This window comes from Pinus tabuliformis, chromosome 6 (genome assembly GCF_031772625.1).
Source record: "Pinus tabuliformis cultivar Carrire ecotype Pingquan chromosome 6, CPIR1, whole genome shotgun sequence".
Taxonomy (NCBI): Eukaryota; Viridiplantae; Streptophyta; class Pinopsida; order Pinales; family Pinaceae; genus Pinus; species Pinus tabuliformis.
The window spans coordinates 1,843,367,853-1,843,394,731 of record NC_142292.1 but is presented as its reverse complement, the minus strand read 5'-3'; the positions used below and the strand labels follow the sequence as shown (position 1 = coordinate 1,843,394,731).

Here is a 26,879-nt window from a genome sequence, read left to right as displayed (position 1 = left end):
CCCCAAAACAAGGGATTCCTTTGCATGCTACCTTGGGAGTAACAACACATACATGCAAGTCTATTTTGCTCAGTTGTGGAAGGAACCAGTCAACTCAGTTGCACATGCAAGAGACTGCTTGACTGCTGGGGAAAAATGTGCATTTCTAGCTAGGAGCTAGGCTAATTGCCCAGGAGGTTTGCATAATTTCTGGGAAGAGCAGCTAACTGCTACTTAGATTTGTGCAAATCTTGGGCTAAACAACCTGTTGCTAGGAAAATTTGCATAAATCTTGTTGGGAGGGTTGGCTCATAGGATTGTGCAACCCTAGAGCCCAGTAGGCTATTAGAGAGGATTGTGTAATTCTTGGAGGGGATGCTGGTTTCTCTCTAGAAATGCACAATTTTCAAGGGGAATATGCTCAGCCTGTAGTTGGACCAAGTCTGGGTGAGTAGCCTATGAGGGAAATGGCTCAACTATAATCGATAGGCTGCCTCTATGCAAGGAAAACACTTGAGTCTTGAGTACTTGACGAAGCAAGACAAAGTGCTGTTTAAGGTTGGTAGGGAGGCCCCAAAGGAGGCTAAGGCAAAATTTTGGAGGTTGGTTGTAGCTGCTTCAACACTTGGAGACACACTCATAGAACTCCAACTCTCTGAATGGACCTTGTTCATGAAAAGCAAGTCTAACACCTCTGGAAGTATTGTTCAGTTTTTAGCTCATCTTGGTTTCACTCTAACTTGATTGGAAGATGTATCATCTTCCAAACCTTTGGTCAATTGACACACATTGCAAGCCAAGACAGCACAGTTGTTTCGATTCGGGTTGATGGGTATATAGCTACAGAAGCAGTATAGTCATCAGAGTCTCAGTTTCATCTCTAGTGTTGCTCCACTGCCAGTAGGCCTGGACATTACCCTGGTGGAGTCATATAAGAACACAATCATGGCTCCACTGCTAGCGAGCCTAGTCAGTACCTCGGCGGGGTTACTTGCATCACCTCCCTGCGCAAAAAACCTTTTTCTTGTTTTGCCTTATTCATTTTTCATTTTGAATTTTTCACTTTTCATTTTTTCATTTTTCTCTGCGCATAACACTTATTCATTTTAGAGGTGTAAGATGGATCCCGACTTGTTTAGAAAAGAAGAGGTTGGTGCAGTAGAGAAGTATTTTATTGAATATTTGACGTGCATTTTAAGGCTTTCCCCCTTACATTACTCTACTTGACTGAGCTGACAAAGGTTAACCCAAAAACAATCGGCTAGAGAAGGTGACACTAGTTAGAGCGCAAGCGTAGTGTTTACACCAAGGTTCACATCGAACAGTACGTATTTTCCTTTAATGTATCATGGACTAAAAGTAACAAGCTCATCATAAACAGGAAAGATGACAGATAACTAAGTAGTGATAGTTGTACAAGACCTCTTGTACTTTACCGAACTCACTTCAAGATTCATACATGGGTATCATGTAAAACTAACCTATGAATGAAACAAGTGAATTTTGGACTTATAATTTTAGGTTATATATTCTATATAACATTAAAAAGTACAATTTAAACAATGAAAATTTTCACATCCCACTCTGAAAGTTATTTTCGACTTAAGATATATTTATATTTATTTTATAGTTTTGAATTTTTATAATTATATTTATTGTATCAGATAGGCCTTATTCTACCAAAAAAAAAAATAGCAAGAGCTTATGATGTTGCAGTGCTGAAATTTTGAAATTTAACTACCAAAACAAATATTTCATACTTGAAATTTATGAAATTATTAGTCTGTTAGGTAAATCCCAAACATTTAGAATTACAACACCATAAGATCTTATTGTTCTCTCTGTAAAGTAACATCCCCCTGATACAATAAATATAATTATAAAAATCCAAAATATAAAATTAAAATTAAAAAACACAACTGCATTAACACTGTTGAAATCGTTTTACTAACCCAAGTAGACTGAAACATTAGACGTCTAAGGTAATATATGACCAAACATTTGCTCAAATTCAAAAGTATAAGAAAACACACTAGATGAAGCAATTATACATCATAGTTTTTAGCCTTCCGAATAAAGAGGAATAACGTTATTATAATAATAAATAGCTTTTTTTTTTGGAAATAACAATCTATTCTCGGCGACCATTTAAGTATTAAAATTTTTAAAAGATATATATGTAAAAAAATTATATAACAAAAAAATATTTAACACAAATAAAAATAAGCAAGCAAGTGTAATATAAAACATTATATTACTTATTATGAAAAAAGTAATTGATAGTTAAATTAAAGTAAAAACAAAAAGAAATTAAAATTAGAATCTGGCCATCAACACTTGACATAAAACAAATCCTAAAAATTGATGTGTTTAAACAAACTAAATGAAAATTATCTTATTTAATTATATCATGGAAATGCTATTTACAAAATAAAATGTATCCCATATTAGAGGAAAAATAAATTCTTAACTCATAAAATTTTGAATAATTTTTTACTTAATATTTTTAAATACATAATCTAACCTTTAGTTTGAGAATGTTTCACAACATATTCATATAATTAAAGGATATAACTAATATATAAAAATAAGGTTTATTTATACAATAAGAGGATTTGATAACAAAAATAAAAAATGAATAATTTTATTTATACTTTAACTAATTTTATTAAATTTGAATATCTTTAATTTATTTAGTATAATATTACTTATTAAAAAAAAAAAATACACCATAGTTATTATTTTCTAGTTTAATTATGAATAGTTAATATTTTAACTATAAGTAAAATTAAAATCAGTTAAAATAAGTATTTATGTAGATGTAATCAAGATCTATCTTAAAATTTTGTTTCTTGTTTTTTTATTAGTAAAACAAACAACAAATTTATATTATATAAAAATCAATTTATTTCTTGTTTTTTATTAGTAAAAACAAACTAATTTCTATTATATAAAAACTAATTTACATATTCTATTGTTCTATGTTTAATATGATCTATTGTATTTATAAACACTACACCACAATGAAAGTATAATCTCTTGGGAATATATATCAAGAGTGTATCAACAAAAAGTAAATAAACACCTTTGAAAAACTATATTGCAAAGACCATTGCACCTATAAACGGCTTTCTCATTAGCTTAAAAAAGCATGCCATGACACCAAATCAGTCTCCCATGTATAGACAGAATATAAAAGAATATAAAAACCAATTTACATATTCTATCTTTCTATGTTCAATATGATCTATCATATATATAGAAACTACACCACAGTGAAAGTATAACCTCTCCGAAATATATATCAAGAGTGTGTCAACAAAAAGTAAATAAACACCCTTGAAAAACTATATTCCAAAGACTATTGCACCTATAAGATGTCATTGCACATATAAACGTTTTGTTCATAAACTAAAAAACATACCATGAAACTAAATCATTTGCACTTGTATAGAGGGCTCATTCCAAAATTAATATGATAGATTCCATAATGGATTCTCTAAACCTTTAAATATTTTTAACCATAACAAATAATACTCAAAAATACCATGGGTTATCCAATATTACAAGTAAATTTTTATTTGTAAATACGTCAAATAACTAACTAAAACTGAGAGGGATCAAATCTCTTTTCACTATGCTTGTTTTCATATCAGGATATTTGATCCCTCTCGATGCTTAGTAGATCCAGAGTAAAGATGTATCTATGCTTATTTAATTCCCCCTTTAAATAGGCTACATTCCATGTGAATACCATGGGTCAATACCATTGGTTTTCAATACCATAGGTCAATACCATGTGCCATTTTTATTTTTATTAATATTAATATTAGGGTTAATAATGTTTTTTTTGCATGGTATTAGTACCAATTTGTGTATTTGGCCCATAGGTTTCACCTAAATAAAACCTCTTTTTTTAGTGTTCGTAAATACAAAGTGAATTATGGAGTAAATATAAAAAGATGTTTTATTATTTAACCATACTTCTGGTTTATTTATATTTTTTTTAATTTACCATACCTCTTTTATAAATATAGTATTTGACCCATGGTATTTATCCCATGGTATTAAAATGGTATTTGGCCCATAGGCTTCACCTAAATAAAACTTCCTTTTTGAGTGTTCGTAAATATAAAGAGGCTGATGGACTAAATATAAAAAGATGTTTTATTTATTTACTATACTATTTATTAATTTACCATGCCTCTTTGGCCCATAGTATTTAGCCCATGGTATTAAAATGGTAGTTGGCCCATAGGCTTCACCTAAAGAAAACCTTTTTTTAGTCTTCTTTAAATATAAAGAGGTTTATGGACTAAGTATAAAAAAAAAAAAAAAAAAAGTAAGTTTTATTCATTTACAAAGAGGTTTTATTTATTTACCATACGCTTTATTTATATTTTTATTACAATACTTATGTTATGTTTTGAGTGTTTATAAACCTCTTTATATTTTTATTAAATTCATATTGTGTTTATACATAATAGTAATTAGATTGATTTCTAAATAGGGTCAACATTAGATTAAAAATGTTAAATGTTAAACATTTACATTTACGTTTACATTTACATTTATGTTTACCTTTACATTTACGTTTACATGTTTACGTGACATTTACCCCTATACTAGGATGTAGAGTGCCTCTTGTAATATCCCTCCCTTAATAATAAATAATAAATAATAATATAATAATAAATAATAAAAATAATTAATAATAGAAATAATAAATAATAATAAATAAATCACTTAATATTAAATAATAAAAATAATAAATCATAAATGTTAAATAATAAATGATATTAAAAATATATACAAAGAAAATAAATAAAAATAATAAAAATAAAAATAGTAATAACCATACTAAAACTCTAAATAAGAATAAATAGAAATAAAACAAGAAAACTATCAAAAAGAAGGAAATAAAACAAGAAAAGTTAAAAATCAAAAGAAAAGTAAAGAAATAAAACAAGAAAGCTAAAAATCAAAATAAAGTTGCATGTAGACACATGGAGTGTGTGCATGTGGTTCCCCTTCCAATGTTGTTTTATTTAATAGATGGTGAGGAAGATGAGAGGCATTCCTGCATTCCATCATTCCAAGATTCTATATTTCATTCTCTTGGGAGAATGGTGTTCTATTACTTAGGAGTCACTCGCAGTAGTACGTTGATTGAGGGCTCGAGGGTGGCCAGTTGTAGCAAATTCTTGTGCAATTGAGCCTACGGTTGGGTGGAGAGTCGTCCCCAAAACCTTGTTGTCATCTGGCAAACGTTGATCACAGGTAACCTAGGTATGTACTTATTTGTTGATTATGATTTTAATTAGGAAATTAATTTTATATTTATTTTGGACTGTTACATATGGTATAAGAGGCTTTGGCTCAACCCTTAGGGCCTATGGGCATCTTAGAAAAAAAAAAATATTTTGTTGAAATTTTTAATTTGACTTGTTTTGAAGTTACAGGATGGTTACTTCCAGGAGGCCGCATATTTTTTCTACAAACCCTCGCTATACACGTAAATTTTTTATTCAGTGCATACTTACTGCATAGTTATATTTTGATGGTGTTCATTTTTAAAGTCATTCCTATGAGTAATCTCCACAGCTAATCTTATATGTACATATTTTCATATCCAGGCTCCTTCTTGTTGTCTCCTGCATCACTGATTGTTTATTCCAATTTTCTTATTATGGTGTGGAATATTTTTTTGATGGTTTGATTTCTTAAAATATTTTGATGGTGTTCATTTTTAAAGTCATTCCTATGAGTAATCTCCACAGCTAATCTTATATGTACATATTTTCATATCCAGGCTCCTTCTTGTTGTCTCCTGCATCACTGATTGTTTATTCCAATTTTCTTATTATGGTGTGGAATATTTCTTTGATGGTTTGATTTCTTAAATTTCCTGGGAGCAATTATTTAATAGCCATAAAAATCTCAAGATGCATTCAATAAATTTATTTAACGATTTATTTTGTTAAAAGCAGTCCATTTAGTTCTTCTAACATAAGTTATGATTGCTTAAACAAATACTTAAATATTTCACTCTACAGCACAAAATTTTGATCCTTAAGAATCATGAATCTGTGGAATTAATATTGGTGTGACATATAATGATGAATAAATTTCTTTCGAAGATCAAAGTACCTTCTTAGCACAATAATGCCACCAATATTCTTAAGCTTTAGTCATTCGAATTTGGATTATACATTGAGACAATTCTCTAAGATTTATTCTGAAATCATTATCACCTTCTAACTCATGTTTTCCATGGTTTTATACTACAAATTTTTTATTGTTGATAATTTATGGTAATTTATGGTTTAAGTATTGTGATTATTGATAATTTATGATAAAATATATCTTATTAAATTCATAAATTCTGATAATAACTTTTTAACTTTGTTATTATTAGACTCTGATATACTTCTTAAACTAGCTACAACCAACTTATTTCTCTAAAATCATTACAAAAGTAGGATATTAAATTATGGAAGTGAGACCTAAAATTCTAGGGGTACCACCATTTATTTTGGAAGATCAACTAAAAATGTTTGGCTGGTATAAGTTTGGTGCACTCATTAGTTCCTCATTGGTTTTCCCATGCATCATTATAGACAGCAGATTCTTTGGTTCTCTGCTCTCATTAGAATCTCATTACATGGTAAAACCACTATCTCATTTTCTTGAGTTGTTTCTGCTTGAATTCTTGTATCATTTTCTAAACACTATTTCATAAAAAGAAAAGTGCTACAATGGTTCTCTCCATTACAACCACATAAAAAAGTGAAATTCTAAATGAGTCACCTAATTAAAGGTATATAGTTTTGTTATGACTCATTGATTCATTGGAAAAAAATCTTGTAATCTTGGATGGTGATAATCTACCCATAATCAATGATGTCTAATTGCTGGAATGTTTTTTGTAACAAATCTCTAATGCTGGTGTAACCACTCACCATTAGTTCATTTTACAACATAGTTTTTGAAGTATTTGGATAATTGAAGTTAAAATTTGTCACCAATTGAAGTGCTCTAAAATGGTGAAATCTGTTCCAATTTACAATGGATAAACTCTGATATCTTAGTACATTTAAATGATCATTGTTCACTAGCAATCTGTTCATTATTTTACTGTTCAAATTGATCTAAAAACATAGAGATAACATTCCTTGAATGTTGATCATACTATTCACCAATTGGATTGGATTATTTTTCTCATTGTCCTTTAGCAATAGCAGTTGCTTGGCATTTCTCTGGTCTATTATTGCAAGAACACAACTCTCTCAATATGATCTTCTAATAAATTTAATTTTACACTGCCATTGCCATTCAGATTACATGTATCTGCTCATTTACTACTATATTCTCAATGGCAAATTGTACAGACTTGGATTTCAATTTAGATGTTGAGTATAATGTTACATGAGGTTTCATGATTCAAGTTTAATTACATATAGTGGATAAAGATGTCGAAAGAGAAATGGAAAGGAGAAACTTGCTAATGATAGTTCATGTGATTATGGCCAACTTGGATCGTAGAGAAGAAGTATCACAACAGAGGTAAGAAATCAATAAGAAGAAACAATTGATTTTAGAACATAATGGAAGAGTTGGTATAATCATGACTTGGTACTCTAAAGGTATCACTATAAGGTCTATCTAAGGATGATGCACATAAAGAAGAAAATATTGGCAATCAACTAATGAACTTGAAAAATCAGGGTAATAATGAAGGTTATTTTAAGGAACCTATAAGGTATGATAAATAGAATGGTTAGAGAAGATAAGTTGTGTGCATAACAACATCTATAACAATGGGAGAGCCACATTATAAAGTTTTTCATAGGTGACTAACTATATGAATGAATTTTGGATAACAAGACGTATGATAAGGAGATTTTATTATGTTGATGTCTTAAAACATGAAAAGATAAGTGGATTACACTTGGTAGCTATCTTAATGAATTTATTTATCAGGTCTTACCCAAGTTGGAAATAGTAACAACATTTCCAAGGTATATCAGTGCTATAGGAGAGGAGGAAAAACCACAATGATTGGAGGTGAGAAATTCAAGTCAATTTAATAAAATAGAATGAAGTGAAGAAACTTCCATTTTTGAAGCCAATAGACATGGAATAGTAGGAAATCAAGACAGGGAGAAAAAGAAAAATATATCTATGAATATCCGATAGGAGAAAATAAGGGATGTTCTATCAATAAGAAAGTTCTTTTAAAGGTATTAATGAGTAGAGCTAGAAACACCATTGGTAATGGTCATAATGATGATCTACATATTTTAAAAATGTGAAGGTGTGAAGTTGCATGATGACCAAATGATAATAAACGAGGAAGATATAGGAAGGAATGTTGCTAGAAATTTTAGGCGGATACCTTGAGAAGGATTAATAGAGATTGTACTTGACTCATTGTTTCATGAGTAGGACTTTCCATAACGTTAAAAGAGGTCGTTTCCACATTTAAGTTTCTCATGGACAATGATGGTAGTAGTGTTTCCAACTGTTTCAAAATCTAAAATAATGATACTATTTAATAAGAAAGAGTCTTTTGCCCAACTTGATGAAATTGAATTTATGAGAAAGCAATCAAGTGGTATTGAGATACGAAATTTACGAACTCGACGAGATCAGAAAATATTACTATGGATGAAGTGTTGATTGTTAAATAAGTCAACATGGATTAACAAATCCTTGCAAGTAAATAAACCATGATATAAAATTAAATCATGATGAAAAACTGTTTATATGCAATTGCATATAGGGTATTGGAATCAGTAAGCCAAAGGGTAAATGGATGTAAAATCAAAGGATTTTAATTTTGAGATAGATGATTTAAATAATGATGCTATCACTAGGAAGAATATATGACGAGAGATTAAGACTCAAGATGATGAGGCTCATGTGAAATTTAACGATGTACTTAGATGATTATACCATTAGTGTAAATAATCAACTACCTAGTAGAAAGAAGTCGAACTGATTATTGAAAAGTAATTGACAACTTGATGAAAACATATTGACAATGTTTCATGGTACGAAGATAATGATTTACATATGGTTCTTATAGTGATAATGTATCCATATGATAATAGCGATATGCATAGGTATTATGATGTTATGTCAAGGTATATTGACACATTCATTTACTAAGTGATGATAGGTATTTAATGTTCAATACTCATGATGGATAGGATATGCATAACGTGGAATAGGAATTATGATGCTATAATATGAGGATTATTGACATGTGTTTCATTTATGAGAAGTCATGATATGTCTTAAATATAATTATGTTGATGGTATAATTGAAGCATGTGATAGTTCTGTACAAATCTATGACATGCATGAGCATTCAGTTCCTTATTATTCATAATGTTGTGATTAACAAAAATGAACGTTATCATGATGACATGCAAGAGTTGGCATGTGGATTATTTCCTATGATACTATGAGGGTACGATTAATGCATTGGATGCATGTTGAGATCTGATGATTCACAGGACTCCACAAATGGGCCGAGGGGGCCAGTTTATTTGATGATCTCATGCGAGCCCATACGCACGAGGGAGAATAAGTAACACCATATGGGCTGGGGACAAAACCAATCAACACTACATATGCCAGTGGTTCCTTTGTCTTGTGTATAGCTCTTGACGGATAGCTCTTGAAGAGCTATGGGACCATCTTGAGAATGCCAAGTGCCTGATGTTCTAGGCTAGGCGCCTGTTATTGGATTGGGATGCCGAAGTCTGGAAGGGATGTAAAGGACTTCGATGCCTGGGGTTGTGCGCCTTCGTAGTTGTGGAGGGAGTGGGCCAGCCTTGCGAGATGCCCTGGGTCATTGAGTACCGAACCAGATGCCTGCCTTGGGGCAGATGAGGTCTGAGTCAGGCGCGAGCCTTGGGGCCAGCCTTGGACTAGGATACAGACCGGGTCAGGCTTAGCCTGGTGCCGAAAGTGGGAAAAAGGACAGAGATTCCTTGAGATTTCCCGGGGTGTTTGGGACTTTCGATGCCTGCTGGTTATACTAGTTCAGCAGAGGGTGTTGGCAACAAGAAATAAATAAAATAATAAATAATAAATAATAAAAATAATGCATAATACATAATTCAACATAAAAAGGGGGAGAGTATGTAATATCCCTCCCCTTAATAATAAATAATAAATAATAAGAATAATAAATAATAATATAATAATAAATAATAAATAATAAAAATAATTAATAATTAATAATTAATAATAGAAATAATAAATAATAATAAATAAATCACTTAATAATAAATAATAAAAATAATAAATCATAAATGTTAAATAATAAATGATATTAAAAATATATATAAAGAAAATAAATAAAAATAATAAAAATAAAAATAGTAATAACCATACTAAAACTCTAAATAAGAATAAATAGAAATAAAACAAGAAAACTATCAAAAAGAAGGAAATAAAACAAGAAAAGCTAAAAATCAAAAGAAAAGTAAAGAAATAAAACAAGAAAGCTAAAAATCAAAATAAAGCTGCATGTAGACACATGGAGTGTGTGCATGTAGTTCCCCTTCCAATGTTGTTCTATTTAATAGATGGTGAGGAAGATGAGAGGCATTCCTGCATTCTATCATTCCGAGATTCTATCTTTCATTGTCTTGAGAGAATGGTGTTCTAAGACTTAGGAGTCACTGGCAGTAGTACGTTGATTGAGGGCTCGGGGGTGGCCAGTTGTAGCAAATTCTTGCGCAATTGAGCCTACAGTTGGGTGGAGAGTTGTCCCCAAAACCTTGTTGTCATCTGGCAAACGTTGATCACAGGTAACCTAGGTATGGCAAACGTTGATCACAGGTAACCTAGGTATGTACTTATTTGTTGATTATGATTTTTATTAGGAAATTAATTTTATATTTATTTTGGATTGTTACACCTCTTGGTGCAATGACCTGCAATGACCTATCTGAGATGGATGCATTCCATAATGGATATAAACCTTTAAACGGGGTTAATCATAATAAATACTATGAGAAAATAACATGGTTTATGCAATACATTCCATCATTGATGCTCTAAGATTTTAAATAGGCTTAACAATAACAAATACTATGGCCAAATACCATGGGCTATGCAATACCATGGACCTGTAAACTATGATCGATAAAAACATCAAATGACTAATTCAAACTTATCTTAATTAATATGTTTTTATTTTTTCCCCGAGAGGAGCTCTCTAGCCCATTATGGAAGAGATGTTGTAAGGTTATGCTATGTTATGTGATGTTATGTAAACATTTTGATGCCATCAATTTAGATAACACTAAAAATGACTGTAAAATTTATTGAAAATAAATAAAATATAAAAGTGAAATCAATAATTGTTTATAAATATCAATTTAATAATACCATGATTTTTCCATGGTATTTTCAACCCATGGTTTTTACTGTGATATTCTCTAAACTAGGTTTTTATTAATAATTTTAAACATGATTATCTTAAACATATTATAAAGTTAGGTACTCTATTGTTTAACATTTTGACTGGGTCAAATTATATAAAAACTAAAATAAAATAAAATAAAAAATTTAATTTAATAATTTTCCAACTAATGGTTTTCCCAGAGTATTTTTAGCCCATGGTTTTTCTCATGGTATTCTCTAAACTGGGATTTTACTAAGAATTTGAAATGTGATTATGTTAAACATATTATAACGCTAGATAAAGATTAAAAAATACTCTAAAGTTTAAAAGTTTATTGCCTCGACTCTAGCGCATGTTAAAAATCAATGGTTTTCTCATGGTATTCTTAATCCATAGTTTTCCCCATGATATTATTCTCTAATGTAGCTTATTTAAACACATGCTTAATGTTTTTTTCAAATTACAATTTTCAAATTTTACCCAATTTATAGTATGTGAATAATGGGCCTAATGCTTAAGAGCATGTGTTTCCTCCTAAGATCTCACAAGTTCAAAACTAGAAGAGGATAGAGTATGTATGTCTTCGTAGACTTTGGGGGGACCGTTCAAACAGAGCAATTCATAAACAAGACGAAGCTATTGGTATACAGAACTTAAGATTTGGGGGGACCGTTCAAACAGAGCAATTCATAAACAAGACGAAGCTATTGGTATACAGAACTTACTTCTTAAATTCTCTCAGCTTTCTGGAAATAAGAGTCTGACTCTCTAGTTCTTCTCCTCAGGGAACAAGCACGAGTCTTCCACGACCTCTCTCCACGGGTCTTTACTCCAGCGCCTTATAGTTCAACCTCTTTCGAAAACAGAAACTATCCTCAGACGTGCAGAAACTGTCCTCAGACAGACAGCCCAGAAGGCTTCGATATTAATAAAAAGCAAGAACAGAATACAAAGCTTATTACAACAGAAGTGTCTCAGAGTTCATTACAACACACATGCTCTCAATCGAACGATGCCTGAACTCATGAATGACTCCTTCTTAAATAGACCTCAAACGAATCTAAACTTAGCTAAGACATGACATAAGGTAGAAATAATTGAGGGTCCTGTCGGTATCTTTTTCCACCGACGGTGTCTACTCAATCTTTCTTTTGTACAAAAGATTCCTGTCACAACATGTAACCAACATTATTACATTGCTGACAAGAGATTCTTATGCTACGATCTTCTTTTACCAAGGTCCTGTGGGGCTCCTTGTCTCCCATAAATCTTCTTCGGACGATCCGGCAGATGGCTCGTACTCATCGATGAGTTGTCGATGGTATCTATTCATAAGTCGGTTATACTGTTCTTCGATTCCCTCATTTGGATCTTGTGCATCTGTCATTTCTCCTTTTTCTTTTGGCGGTCTTGTCATACTGTGAGATGCTGCAGATGACGATTCTCCTTTTATGATTTTTGTTTTGATTCTGTGAAGTCCTGGTTGTAGTGGCGTATGCATTAATTCCTGTTTTTCCCACTTGTTCAAAAAAGAAAGAGCACTTATTTCAATATCCAAAAAAGAATCTTTAAACGCATTTCGTGCTGCTGGTGACCTTTGTACTGCCAATTCTATCCCATCTAATGATTCCCATTTAAATATCTGGAACATATTAGTGGAACTTTCAATAGAGTGCTGTACCCATAACCTGCAATTTTCGCTCAAACAGTCTCTATGCTGCCATCCTAACTCAAAAATTATTGAAGTGCATATTCTTTTAGAGATCATCAGACTAATGATGTGGATGACATTATTGTTCCAATTTGGAGATATAATTGAGATGGTGATTAAAGCCTTTTGATTAATTGCAAATTTTAAAGCTTTTGGTTGTCCTTACAGGCTATTCATTTTATTAAGAATTTGAATTTTTTTCAGCCAACCTCAAATTTCCAAACTCATGGAACCATTCAGCATGCTGTTTGATTAACTCTTGATTGTTACCAGATTCAGAATTACCAATCGTTTCATGACTGAATGTTTGAGAAAAAGTATTTGGTTCTATGCTGTCTCTCATTCTCAAACTATGAAAATCCCACTGATAAGCATATGTTTTTAAATACTGGAGGGATCTTTGTATGCATTGAGATACTCTGGTCACCTGAATTTTTCTGCATTTTCCTTCTTGAAATCTCCAATCTGCAAACTTCTCAAAAATTTCATATTGAGGAAAAGTATCAGTATTTGCATAATTGTCATCTATCCTTTGGAGGAAAGAGGACTCTAGTTCCTCAAATATATCTGGAATTCTTAGAGAAAGCAGATATTTTACCATCTCTTCTTTTATGGGAATTTCTTCTAGATCCAGAATTTTGGCACCTGTAAAAATACTAAGGGCAAAGTCAACACTGCCTATGATCTGATAGTAATTCAAGACTCTGAGTGTCCAGATCATTTCATCTGTGTAGATGCTAGACCATAAGTCAGATAAGCTTCTGAAGAAAAGCTTCACCTTCATATTTGGTAAAGAAAATACTTTAACCAAGTTTTCATCAAGGCCTAGAGATATACCCAGATTTTTTGACTGCCATGCTTGGCATTTTCTAATCCACCAATTCCTTCTTAATCTAAAACCAACCAATTTCTTGATCTCATCTGTGACAAGACTTGCATAATTTTCTAAGATTCGAAATCTATCTACAAAGGTTGCGAAACTATCATCTGCAGGGCCTTTCCCTGGGATCTCAAAAACTGAATATTTACAGGTTATGAACATTTTGCTCATGTCTCTGGTCAGAACGTCTGTCAAGAAATTCGAGTTACCTGGAATCCACTCGACGTCAAAATCAAATTGCTGAAACCAGATTTGCCAGGCTAAAATCCTGCCCTTTGCAAGTTGCCTTGAAATCTTTGCTGTCAGAAAATATTTAAAATTTTTGGAGTCTGTTCTGATTAAAAACCTTACCGGTGTTAGATATACCTCAAACCGCTGAATCCCGTTGAAGATAGCTAATGTTTCCTTTTCAGCTAAGAAGTAATTTTTCTGACTTGCTGTAAATTCTCCGGAAGCATATCCACACAGATTTTCTTCAATCTCTCCTTTACTATTTCTTCTTTGTTCTAACAATACAGCTGACCAAAAGTTAAGAGAAGCATTAGTTTGCAAAATTAATAAACCATCACCTGGTGGTTGAAGCTTTGGTAACCGCTGACATTCTTCTTTAAGTTTCTTCACTGCTTCAGTTGCTTCTTCTGACCATCCTCCGTCGCTGTGTCTCCTTATAGCAGCTATCTTTTCTGAGAGTTTTGGAATGTATTTGTGCAAGTAATTCAGAACTCCAATAAATCTTTGAATTGCCCTTTTGTCCTTCAGTTCATCAGGAAACTGTGTCAATTTTGTTAACACATGGGGTTGCATTTGAATAGAACCATTTGCAACATTTATCCCCAAAAAATCGATATTATCCTGAAATAAGGACATCTTTTTTTCTGACAAAACTATGCCATGCTTTTTCACTTCTTCAAGGAAAATTTCTAAATGTTTTAAATGAGTATTTACATCTGGACTATGGATCAGAATATCATCTATATATGTAACTATAAAATCATATTTAGCAAAAATATAATCCATCCTTCTTTGGAAGAAGGCTGGAGCGTTCTTCAACCCAAATGGAACAACTTTCCACTGATAAAATCCTGCTGGACATATGAAAGCTGTTTTGTGTCTGTCTTCTGGCTGAATCTGTATCTGATAGTAACCTGACTTCATGTCAAATTTACTGAACACCTTGCTATGTTGAATCTTCTGCATTATTACTTCTGGTCTTGGCAATGGGTAATTAAAATTCTGAGTAATTGCATTAAGAGGTTTGTAATTTATCACCATACGTGGTTTACCTCTTACTATCTCAGAATGGTTTCTTACTAGAAATGCAGAACAGGCATAATGAGATTCACTAATTTCTATTAACTGCATCTTTAGTAGTTCTTGAATTTGATTCCTCATTTCTTGTTCATCAGAGGGTGTGCAAGGAATCACTTTACCTTTTACTCCATTGTCATGTAAGGTGACTATCTCCTGCATCGGACTTTCAGTTTCCCAAAACTGTTGTGGGTTGTCCGAACAGCTTTTCAGAAGTCTCTGGTAGATATCTTTCTGTTCTGTAGACCAGTTTTCTTCAATGCATGCTGATTGTTTGTTTATCTTTTCTGCTCTAGCTTCATAGATTTGTAGGACCTCTTGCCAATCATTAGAATCTTTAGTCGGCCTTCTAGTTCCTACTTTCTTTTGTCTATTCTCATGCCTAGCTTCAGAGTTTGCTATGCTTAGTCTAGGCACAGATATAGCTTTTTTCTTCAGATTTATTATCAGCTTATCTTGGCTGATAGTGACTGGAAGCACAGAATTTATAAATGGCATGCCTAACATCAGACTTGCTGAAGGGTCATAGTGCTGAATTGCAGAGATTTTTACAATACTCCCTCCAACTTTTAAAGAAATATTGTCTACATAATGTGTGAGCTGGACAGATCCTCCAATTGTTTCTGAAACTAGTATATTTTTTAATGGTTTCCAGAGAGATTTGAACAAAGATGGTCGAGCTAGATTATTTGATCCTCCAGTATCTACAAATGCATCTACTGAAATCCATTCATTTCTTACTTGAACTTCTACTGGAATATAAATCAAGCTCTCTGTTTTCACAATCTTTTTCAACAAAGTATTTTGTTCATTTCTTGAAATCTCTGGCAGAGGTATACTAGTTGATGGTGCAATTTTCTTTTCAAATGGACATAAAGAATTAAATTGAGGTAAAGATGATGCAATTTGTTTACCTCTATTTGTCCTCTCTGATACTGCTGTTTCTTCTGATCCTTCTTCAGAAATTGATTCTGAGCCTGAATCATCTTCTGTCTCACTTGATGACTCAATAGTTGAAGAACTTTCTATATCACTATAGTGCTGTTCACTATAAAAATCATCATCAGAACAATTTGTACAAATATTCATTTTCTGTACAGGTTCTTCATCTTCATTATCTGAAACTTCTGTAAGAATATATACATCAGAAATTTCTTCATCTGATTCTACCACAGACCAATCATCTTGAAATTCTTCAATATCTATACAAGCTTTAAGTTTACTAGATGATTTCTGGGGACACTTCCTGGCAAAATGTCCTTCCTTTTTACAAATGAAACAACAATTGTTGTTTCTTGGAGCTGTTCTCTTTTTCAAATATCTGAATTTTCTGAAAGGTCTCTTTGGGTTCGATACTCTTTTGGGTTTGTATCTACCATACCTTTTATATTTCTTTTTCTTTGATTTAAAAGGCGTCCATGGTAATACAGTCCTGCAGACATCTGAACTCGGGGTGATGTCATGCGCCTTCTTCTGCCAACACAAATATTTGACCTTTTCTGACACTCTAAACAGAAGATCAACCCAATAAACTTGTTCTAAACTTCTCATTTGAACCTCAAGATCTTTCATAATCAGATCTCCTAAGTTTCCTGGCAACTTTGACAAAAAAGAAACTTTTTGAGCAATATCATTAAACAGATTAGCTTTAAAGACTTTAGCCATAAATTCTTTACCAAATTGATCTAAATATTTTAGATCTTTAAGTTCCATGCGGCTAAGGTCAGTCAATAGCTGTTTCTTTTCATCTTTTGGTTCTGGAATGAATTGAGTTTTTAACAGCATTTCAAATGTAGCTAATCCTGCTTCCATGACTGCTATTCTTTCTGCCTCTGATCCTGCCATCCACCAATCAAACACTATTCCTGCCATCCTCTTTTCAGCTAAGATCATGATAGACACATTGTCTAATCTTGTTGTGACCTGCATCTGATATAAGGCTCCTATCCAGATTCTAATAGACTCACCAGGATTGGATGAGTTATCTAGATCTAGAATGTAACCACTAGAATTTGTAGCAAACAGATCTTCTTCAACTCTAGGGTACTTAGCTTCTCTCAGGATGTGAGCTTTATTTTGATTCTTTATTGATGGCATAATAAAGGATGGAAATTTTATTGCAGCTTGTTCTAAAGACATGACTTCCTTTTTTGATTCGAAAGGTTTTTCTGCTTTGAACGTTCTAGAAGAACCACTGGTTAACTTTCCAGTGTCTCTGGAAGTCCCTTCTCCATCACTTGTTTCTGGTACTTCTTCCTCTAAATCCCAGTAATTTGGGGCTGTCATATCTACATGAAATTTTGGGATTTTCTTACCTTTCTTCTTCATTTTTCTTTTTCTTCTTTCCTCTTTTTCTCTCTTCTCTTCTTGTTGCTCTTCATACAACAATTTTAAATTTTCATTTATCAGATCTGCTTGTTGTCCTAAATTGTCTAGAACATTTTCAGCATGAGAACACCAAGTAGTCAAGTAATTTCCTACTTGATATACTTGTTCCAAATCATTGGGCTCTTGTGATTCATGTTCTAGGAGAGGTGCACAATCTGCTCTGGTAGCAGGCTGTTTTGACATTGAAGAAGAGACACAGAATTTTGTTTTTGGTGGCCATTTTCCTCCTCTAACAAATCTTTTATTTGCATATCTATATTCTTCCATAGGTGGATAATTCTGTACATGAGTTCTAAACATCTTATTTACAGCGAGAAAAGGTTTCTCTTCAGGTATATACAATTGCTTTTCAGACCGGGGTGTGCTTGTGGAAGTAGACGGCTGTTCTTCTGGTATAGATAACTGTCTGTAAAAAGACCTTCTTCCACTTTGGACTGGACTTTCTACTGGTAATACATGTTTCTCTGGCAGAACTATTGGCTTGGGAATCCTAGGGTAAATTGACTGATTTGGAATGATTTTTACCCCTCCATCTTCGAGAGCCAATCTTTTAATTTTTCTGCTTATATCATCTGAAGCCAAAGACTTATATTGGATATACCAGTGATCGGGTAATGTTTCTTTGTCATAATGTACACCTTCAATCTGTGCATTTCCTATCCCGACAGTCACACAGTCTTTTAACACCGGCTGTTTTAGTTTAGGATGTACTGTATTTGTTAACTGAAAGGAAGTTTGAACAATTACAGACAATAATTCACTTTCATCTGCCATAGACAGTCCTTGCACTCCTATCAAGGCTTTCCAACAGTCTTTAAGATGTATGTCTGTCAAACTAATAGCATAATCAGGATAAATTGTTCCATGCTGACAACCAGACATCAAATTTCCCAGTATTGTTCCTATTCTGGCATGATCATATTCATTGTGCCTCACTTAAGATATTTTTATATTTATTTTATAGTTTTGGAATTTATAATTATATTTATTTTAAAAAAGAATAGCAAGAACTTATGATGTTGCAGCGCTGAAATCTTGAGATTTAACTACGGGAACAAATATTTCATACTTGAAATTTAAGAAATTATTGTTACCCTTTCTTTAAAATAACATCCACCTATACTGTAAATATAATTATAAAAATCCAAATTTACAAAATAAAAATACACAACTACATTAACACTGTGTTCCGAAGAAACTTTTTACTAATCCAAGTAGACTGAAATATTGGACGTCTAAGGTAAATCAAATGTGGTATATATGACAAATATTTGCTCATACTTGAAATTTAAGAAATTATTGTTACCCTTTCTTTAAAATAACATCCACCTATACTGTAAATATAATTATAAAAATCCAAATTTATAAAATAAAAATACACAACTACATTAACACTGTGTTCCGAGGAAACTTTTTACTAATCCAAGTAGACTGAAATATTGGACGTCTAAGGTAAATCAAATGTGGTATATATGACCAATATTTGCTCAAATTCAAAAATATAATAAAACACGCTAGATGAAGCAATTATACATCAATAGTTTTCATTCCTCCGAATAAAGAGGAATATTGTTATTATAATAATAAATTTGAGATAGATTTTTTTGGAAATATCAATCTATTCTTGGTAGCTATTTAAGTATTAAAATGTTTAAAATATATAGATAGATATATTTAAGTGAAATATTATATATGAGATTAGAAATATTTAACAAAAATAAAAGCAAGCGTAATATATAACATTGTTTATTATGAAAAAAATAATGAATAGCTAAATTAAAGTAAAAACAAAAAGAAACTAAAATGACAATGTGGTTATTAACACTTTAGATAAAAGAAATCCTAAAGATTGATGTGCTGAAGGAAACTAACTGAAAAATATCTTATTTAATTATATGATGGAAATGTTATTTACAAAATAAAATGTATCTCATATTAGAAGAAAAAATAATTTTTAACTCATAAAATTTTGAATAATTTTTTACTTAATATTTTTAAATACATAATCTAACATTTAGTTTGAGAATTTTCACAACCTATTCATATAATTAAAGGATATAACTAATATAAAAAAAATAAGGTTTATCTATACACTAAGAGGATTTGACCACGAAAATATAAAATGAACGGACTTAAACTCTAATTTGTTGAAGATAATGGAGAATATGTAAATCTGGAGAGATTTGGTTCACTAGAGATAAGCCTCAATCATGGTAAAAATATGGTAAAAATCCATGGATTTCTCATGGTATTCTTAACCCATGGTTTTCCCGATGATATTATTCTCTAATATAGCTTATTTAAACGCGTGCTTAATGTTTTTTAAAAAATACAACTTTCCAATTTTACCCAATTTATAGTATGTGGTTAATGGGCCTAATGGTTAAGAACATGTGTTTCCTCCTAAGAGGTCACAAGTTCAAAACCAGAGTGGGGTAGACTATGTATATCTTTGTAAACATATACTTTAAAATATTTCATTAACAAAATCCCAAAATACATTTTATCAAATTCAAACATCTAAATTAAAGTAAAAAAATTAGAGTGTCGCCATTTACACTTTACACAAACAAAATTCTAAAGATTTGTGCTCAATTAAATTAAATGAAAAATGTCTTGTTTAATTATATAATGGAAATGCTATCTACAAAATAAAATGTATCTCATATTGAAAGAAAAATAAATTTTTAACCCATAAAATTTTGAATTATTTTTTACTTAATATTTTTAAACACATAATCTTTGAGAACTTTTCACAACTTATTCATATGGTTGAGCGATATAACTATTTTAAAAAAAAGGAAAATGAACGGACTTAAACTCTAACTAATTTTATTAAATTTGAATATATTTAGTTTATTTAATATAATATTAATGGTTCTAAAAAAAATCTACACCATAATTATTATTTACTAGTTTAATTATAAAATTAAATAGTTAATATTTTAATTATAAACAAGATTAAAATTAGCTAAAATAAGTATTTATGTAAATATATTCGAGATTTATCTTAAAGTTTTGTTTCTAGTTTTTGTTTTCATTAAAAAAACAACAAATTTAAATTATATAAAAACAAATTTACATGTTCTATTGAACATACCATATCTATAAAAACTACATCAAAGTGAAAGTATAATCTCTTAGAAATATATATCAAAGAGTGTGTCAACAAAAAGTAAATAAACACCCTTGAAAAACTATATTCAAAAGACTATTGCACCTATAAACTGCTTGTTAATAAGCTAAAAAACTTACTAAAACCAATTTACATATTCTATTGTTCTATGTTCAATATGATCTACCATATCTATAGAAACTACATCACAGTGAATGTATAACCTCTGGGAAATATATATCAAGATTGTGTCCAAAAAAAAATAAACACCCTTGAAAAACTATATTCCAAAGACTATTGCATCTATAAAGAGCTTGTCCATAACCTAAAAAAAACATACCATGACACCAAATTAGTCGCATCTATATAGATGGATGCATTCCATAATGGATTCTCTAAGCTTTTAAATAGGCTTAACCATAACAAGTACTACCAAAAAATAACATGGTTTATGCAATACCACGAGTTGGTAAACTGCCATCTGTAAACACACCAAATGACTAACTAAAACTTATCTTAATAATATTATTATTGTCTAATTTTAATTAAATTAGCACCTATATAGATGACCTATTGAGAGATGGATGCATTCCATAATGGATTCGTTAAGCCTTTAAATAGGGTTAACCATAACAAATACTATGAGAAAATATAGTGGGTTATGCAATAAATTCCATCATTGATTCTCTAAGCTTTTAAATAGGCCTAACTATAACAAATACTATGGGAAAATACCATGGGCTATGCAATACCATGGACTTGTAAGCTTTTAAATAGGCCTAACTATAACAAATTCTATGGGAAAATACCATGGACTTGTAAACTATCATCTATTGGATACCTAATCCTCTAAGGGTTGGTGTGGAAGCCGAATAGACTAAGGAAGTCCAAGAGACCTTGGAATACGAAATCAAAGGTCATATGAATGTACTATAAATGTATATCATTTGTTAATAATAGATGTACTCTCCTGCTTATCTTTAATATTCTGTTGCTGCCATGTGTGTGTTTAACATGGTATCAGAGCTGCAGGCATATTCCTACCCTACTTAAATTTGGTTTTTGTGGTCTTTCTTTACCTATCAATTTTGCTGCATTTCTGGTCATCTTGCTACACTACATATTTTATTGTTGAATGACTGATATTATATCCATCAACTTTATTCTATTAGTGTTGCACTTTTGAATGTCATCTCAGCTAAACTAAACCTGAATTCTCTGTGCACACTTCCCCAAATAGAAAAATGTGCGTTCCTCCTGCAAGAACATTACTCTTGAATTTTAGATTGCAGAAACATTGAAGTCTGACCATTGTGTTATTTGCAGCAGTCGTATTGGCTTTTCTCGATTCAAATGTTCAATGATTTGTTCCAAAATGGATTCCAAAATTGTTGTACAAGGCTTCATGCATTGAATATGTTTGTATGCGTTTGGTTGAGCGTCAAGTCTACAGATCTGAGTTTCCTATGATCTCGATTTCTCAGAGGTGTCTAACAATCCTTTGCATAACGTATCTGTGCCTTCTCTACCACACTGCCAATCAGTTCTGACCTTCTGGTCCATATATTCTCCTATTTCATTGCTGCACAGAGAAACGCTCCTTCACTCAGTGTTATTTGTGCCATTTCTATTTTGCCATTTTGAATGTGCTCAGTTGTTTCACTTAGCCATTTCTCTGTAATAATCTTCTCAAAAAAACGCCATTCTAGTCAGCTTGTTAGCAGTGACACAACATTTTTGTACCTAACGCTACCCAATGTTGGTATTTCTACATACACTCATTTTTCGTGGCAAGCATTACTCCAGTCTCTCCACCTTTTGTTTGAAGTCCATAACGTGAGGTTATCGCGAAGGAGCGGCATGATCAAAGTGTTATCCTTGTAAGATTCTTCACCTAATGTATCAAGCTCTGCAATTGCCTCATCAAAGGCTTGCTTGGCAAGTGTACAAGCATGATCTGGTGAATTCAAAATGTCATAATAGAATACAGAAAAGTTAAGGGCCAGTCCCAGTCTGATAGGGTGAGTTGGAGCCAACTCTGCAATTGCAATGTCCTAGGCTGCCTTGTATGCAAGCAACGTGCTTTCAGCAGCTTCCTTCCTCTCAGCACCAGTTTTAAATTCTGCAAGATATCGATGGTAATCACCCTTCATCTTAAGATAAAATACCTTGGACTCACCAGGTGTGGATGACAAGATAAGATGTGTATCTAGAAGACGTAGAATGCCATCACAAATATTACTGAGCTCAGACTCAAAGTAATATTCAATCACAGCAAGCCTTGCCACTTTCAAAAGCCATACCATCATTGTGGAAGATTATTCGTGGGTCAATGGTGTAAATTCCCTAGCTTCCCACTATTATTGTTGACGAATGGTGATGTATTTTAGCCAGCCTGGAGGGATTATGTATTTCTAAAGGCTTCGATAATGCCAAAGTTAGGGCTGAATTTGGGAGCATGGATTCTCCCTCAACTGGTTTGGATATAGTCACGTCAGAATCTGGAAGTACAAAAATTTGGTGAGTTTGTTCTTGCTGAGAGACCCATCGTTGCAACCTCAGGCCGATGGTTCGAGTCTCCTCAAGTGAACTGTTCACGCATCCTTTGGGAGTTTTGATGGGCTTTGAGTTTTGATATTATGTGAACAGTGAATTCCTTTGTTCCATATTTTTTCTCTGTTTCAGTGCCTGTTGCATTCCAGAGGCTCCCAACATTAAAAGTGCATATGTGCTAGCGTCATTGATTGAAATGAAGTCCAAAGTCAAATGATTTAAGTTGATTTTGGTTGTTTTGCACCTGCAATTTTCATCCATAGTTCTGGTCGCTAAAACTAGTAGCCAACTTTATTGTTTCCTAGAGAAGTAACTACCATAGCTCGCAACTACCACTTCTCTTTGCATAGGTAATTTCTAGTCTTCTGAACAAGGAAAACCAACCATTGTTTTATTAATTTCTAGTTCCAACACTAACATCAACTAAAGACTCTGAACACCTAACGAAAGTTGTTGAAGATGTTTCAGTATGCTGATCGATGTGGTTAAATTTTCAAATTGTGAGGCACGAATGAGAAGTCAATCATACAATTATTAGGACATGGAACTGCAACACAACACAAATTTATCTAGAAAAGTTATTTTAGAACTATATGAACCAAAATCTAAGCTTTCAAGTCACTTTGAGAAAGTTGTATTCTATTGGGTATTGTTGCATTAGCATCAACATTTGAATGTTGAGCGTTGAGTTGAATAAGGCAATCTCTTTGGCATTGTATTGTTCAAAATTGAATGGGGGTGGTTGAAATTCCACGACGTGGAACTACTGTATGTTGCTTTAAATACGTTGAAGGCTTGCATATTTCATATGTTCAATCATATTCAATTTTGATTTTGAATTGATTATATATCTTTACGGCTTGGGTTATTTATATATGGCTTGAGATCAAGAATCTGTATTTGTGAAATTCACCTTATTTTTTCAATGAAAATGACCATAATCAATGAAGTATTAGAGTTCCTCAAAACTCTGATATTGTCTACTACTCATGATACATTAAAAGTCAGCAAAGTTTCTTTCACAGACATTCAGGTTTGTCTACAAAATGCACAAGAGAAAATTGACATTTTGCAGCTTGAATATTAGCTACAACAAGTAGAATTACAACAGCGGAGTCATTGTTATGACCCTGTTTCTATTCAGAACAAGAAAACAAACTCCCATAATCAGCAAGTCAATATTGTTGAAATTGATTCAAATCCAGTGCCCAATAAAGTAGCAAAGTTACATGCAGATGCAGAAGTTCAGTTTGCACTTCCCAAGCCCATCATCAGACCTTGGGAAGAGCTTGTCTACAACAAGCATAGAACTATTATTGGATATGACAAGGACGTGTCTTTTCATATTCTAGACTACTCCAAGCCAATCCAATTTCAAAGTGTTGGATTTATTCAAGATAGTTCATCTTCACCTACTCCTCATGACAATTCACCTTCAACTGTTTCAGATTCTAGTCATCTTCCACAGTAGCCACAACAGATTGTGAAATGCCAACACTGTGACCGAACTGGCCATATGAAAGATCACTATTTTGATCTTCATCCATGTGAGCATTGTCATAAAATCACCCATTCTTCACACAAATTCTTTAGAAACAAACATCCTGCAAGAAAAATGATTCATCTTGGATGGATCGCTTCCTGGCAATAGGCTTCAATAGCCAAGAAGATATTTTTCTCATACAACAGGATTTGTTCTCAAATATTGAAAAGTCTTGCAGTTGAGATCTCTTCATCTTCTCACCTTGTATCTGACAGGGGGAAATGATGGTCATTTACAAGCTTCAAAGCCACATCAAGCGAGCCTGAGCCACAACCTACCATACCAGATTCAGAGTTGTAGCCAGAGACAAAGATGCCCCTGAGCATGCCTTTAGTCGATGATACCTCTTCAAAGAATTGGGGACACTTCCTCTAGCAGAAGACTTCATCTTCTTGCCAGTTTTGGAAGAGTTCCAGGAATCGCATTAAGTATTCCAGAGTTGGTGGTAATCCTTAAGCCATCACAAGTTGAGACTTCCCTTTTAAGGTTAAGGTTCTCCCTTTTATGCGGGGTGAGACCTCCCTTTCATGGTTGAAGGTTTCCCTCTTAGAAGCACTTCCTCTAGCAAAAGACCTCAGCTTCATGCCAGAATTAGAAGAGTTCCAGGAACTGCACTAAGCGTTCCAATGTTGGTGGTCATCCTTAAACCATCACCCTTTATACCAACATTTCAGAGAGCGCATTCAGCCTAGTGTTGCCATGTTTTCTGCACATTTTGTATTACACCTCTCTTATTAGACTCATACATACCCCTTCGGATTAAGGGGGGGAATGTTGGATACCTAATCCTCTAAGGGTTGTTGTGGAAGCCGAATAGACTAAGGAAGTCAAAGAGACCTTGGAGTATGAAACCAAAGGTCATATGAATGTACTATAAATGTATATCATTTTTTAATAATAGATGTACTCTCCTACTTATCTTTAATATTCTATTGCTTCCATGTGTGTGTTTAAGGTCATCGATAAACGCATTAAATGAATAATTCAAACTTATTTTAATTAGTATTTTTCTAGTAAGGTTGTGCTATGTTATGTAAAAAGTAAACATGATTATCTTAAACATATTATAACATTTTGACTTGGTCAAATTATATAAAAACTAAAATAAAATAAAATAATTAATTAATAATTAATAATTTTTCCAACTGATGGTTTTTCCATAGTATTCCTAGCCCATGGTTTTTCCCATGGTATTCCCTAAACTGGGATTTTACTAATAATTTGAAACATGATTATTTTAAACATATTATAAAGTAGATAAACATTAAAAAATACTCTAAAGTTTAAAAGTTTATTGCTTATAGAGGTGCTCTCTAGCCCAATATGGTAAAAATCCATGGTTTTCTCATGGTATTCTTAACTCATGGATTTTCCCATGATATTATTCTCTAATGTAGCTTATTTAAACATGTGCTTAATGTTTTTTAAAAATTATCGTTTTCCAATTTTATGTAATTTATTGTATGTGATTAATGGGCCTAATGATTAAGAGCATGTGTTTCCTCCTAAGATGTCACAATTTCAAAACCAAAGGGGGGTATACTATGTATGTCTTTATAGACTTGGAAGTAGGTGGGTCCCTTGTCCCACAAAAGGGGGTCTCATACACCAATTTGGTGTCTGGCTTGAAACTAGATAATAATATTAGTTTCTTCATTACTATGCGCCAATACCATGGTAAATATCCTTGGTATTGAGGATAATATTAGTTTCTTCATTACTATGAGCCAATACCATGGTAAATATCCTTGGTATTTAGGATAATATTAGTTTCTTCATTACTATGTACCAACACCATGGTAAATATCCTTGGTATTTAGGATACCATGGTGTGGAAACTATACATAAATTTTCTTCTCCATGCCTGCATAACTTCATCAAGTAGATTGTCACCAAGGACAACACATTTTTCATAATACCAACAATCTCCCCCTTTATACTTTCATTTGTAGATATGTGTAGATACACCAAGCT

The 26,879-nt window shown here is 32.4% G+C and overlaps 1 pseudogene; it reads right to left on the bottom strand.

The window, feature by feature from the left end:
* Positions 1 to 22,587: 22,587 nt before the first annotated feature.
* Positions 22,588 to 23,115, bottom strand: LOC149266379 (14-3-3-like protein GF14-C pseudogene; annotated as a pseudogene).
* Positions 23,116 to 26,879: the final 3,764 nt, after the last annotated feature.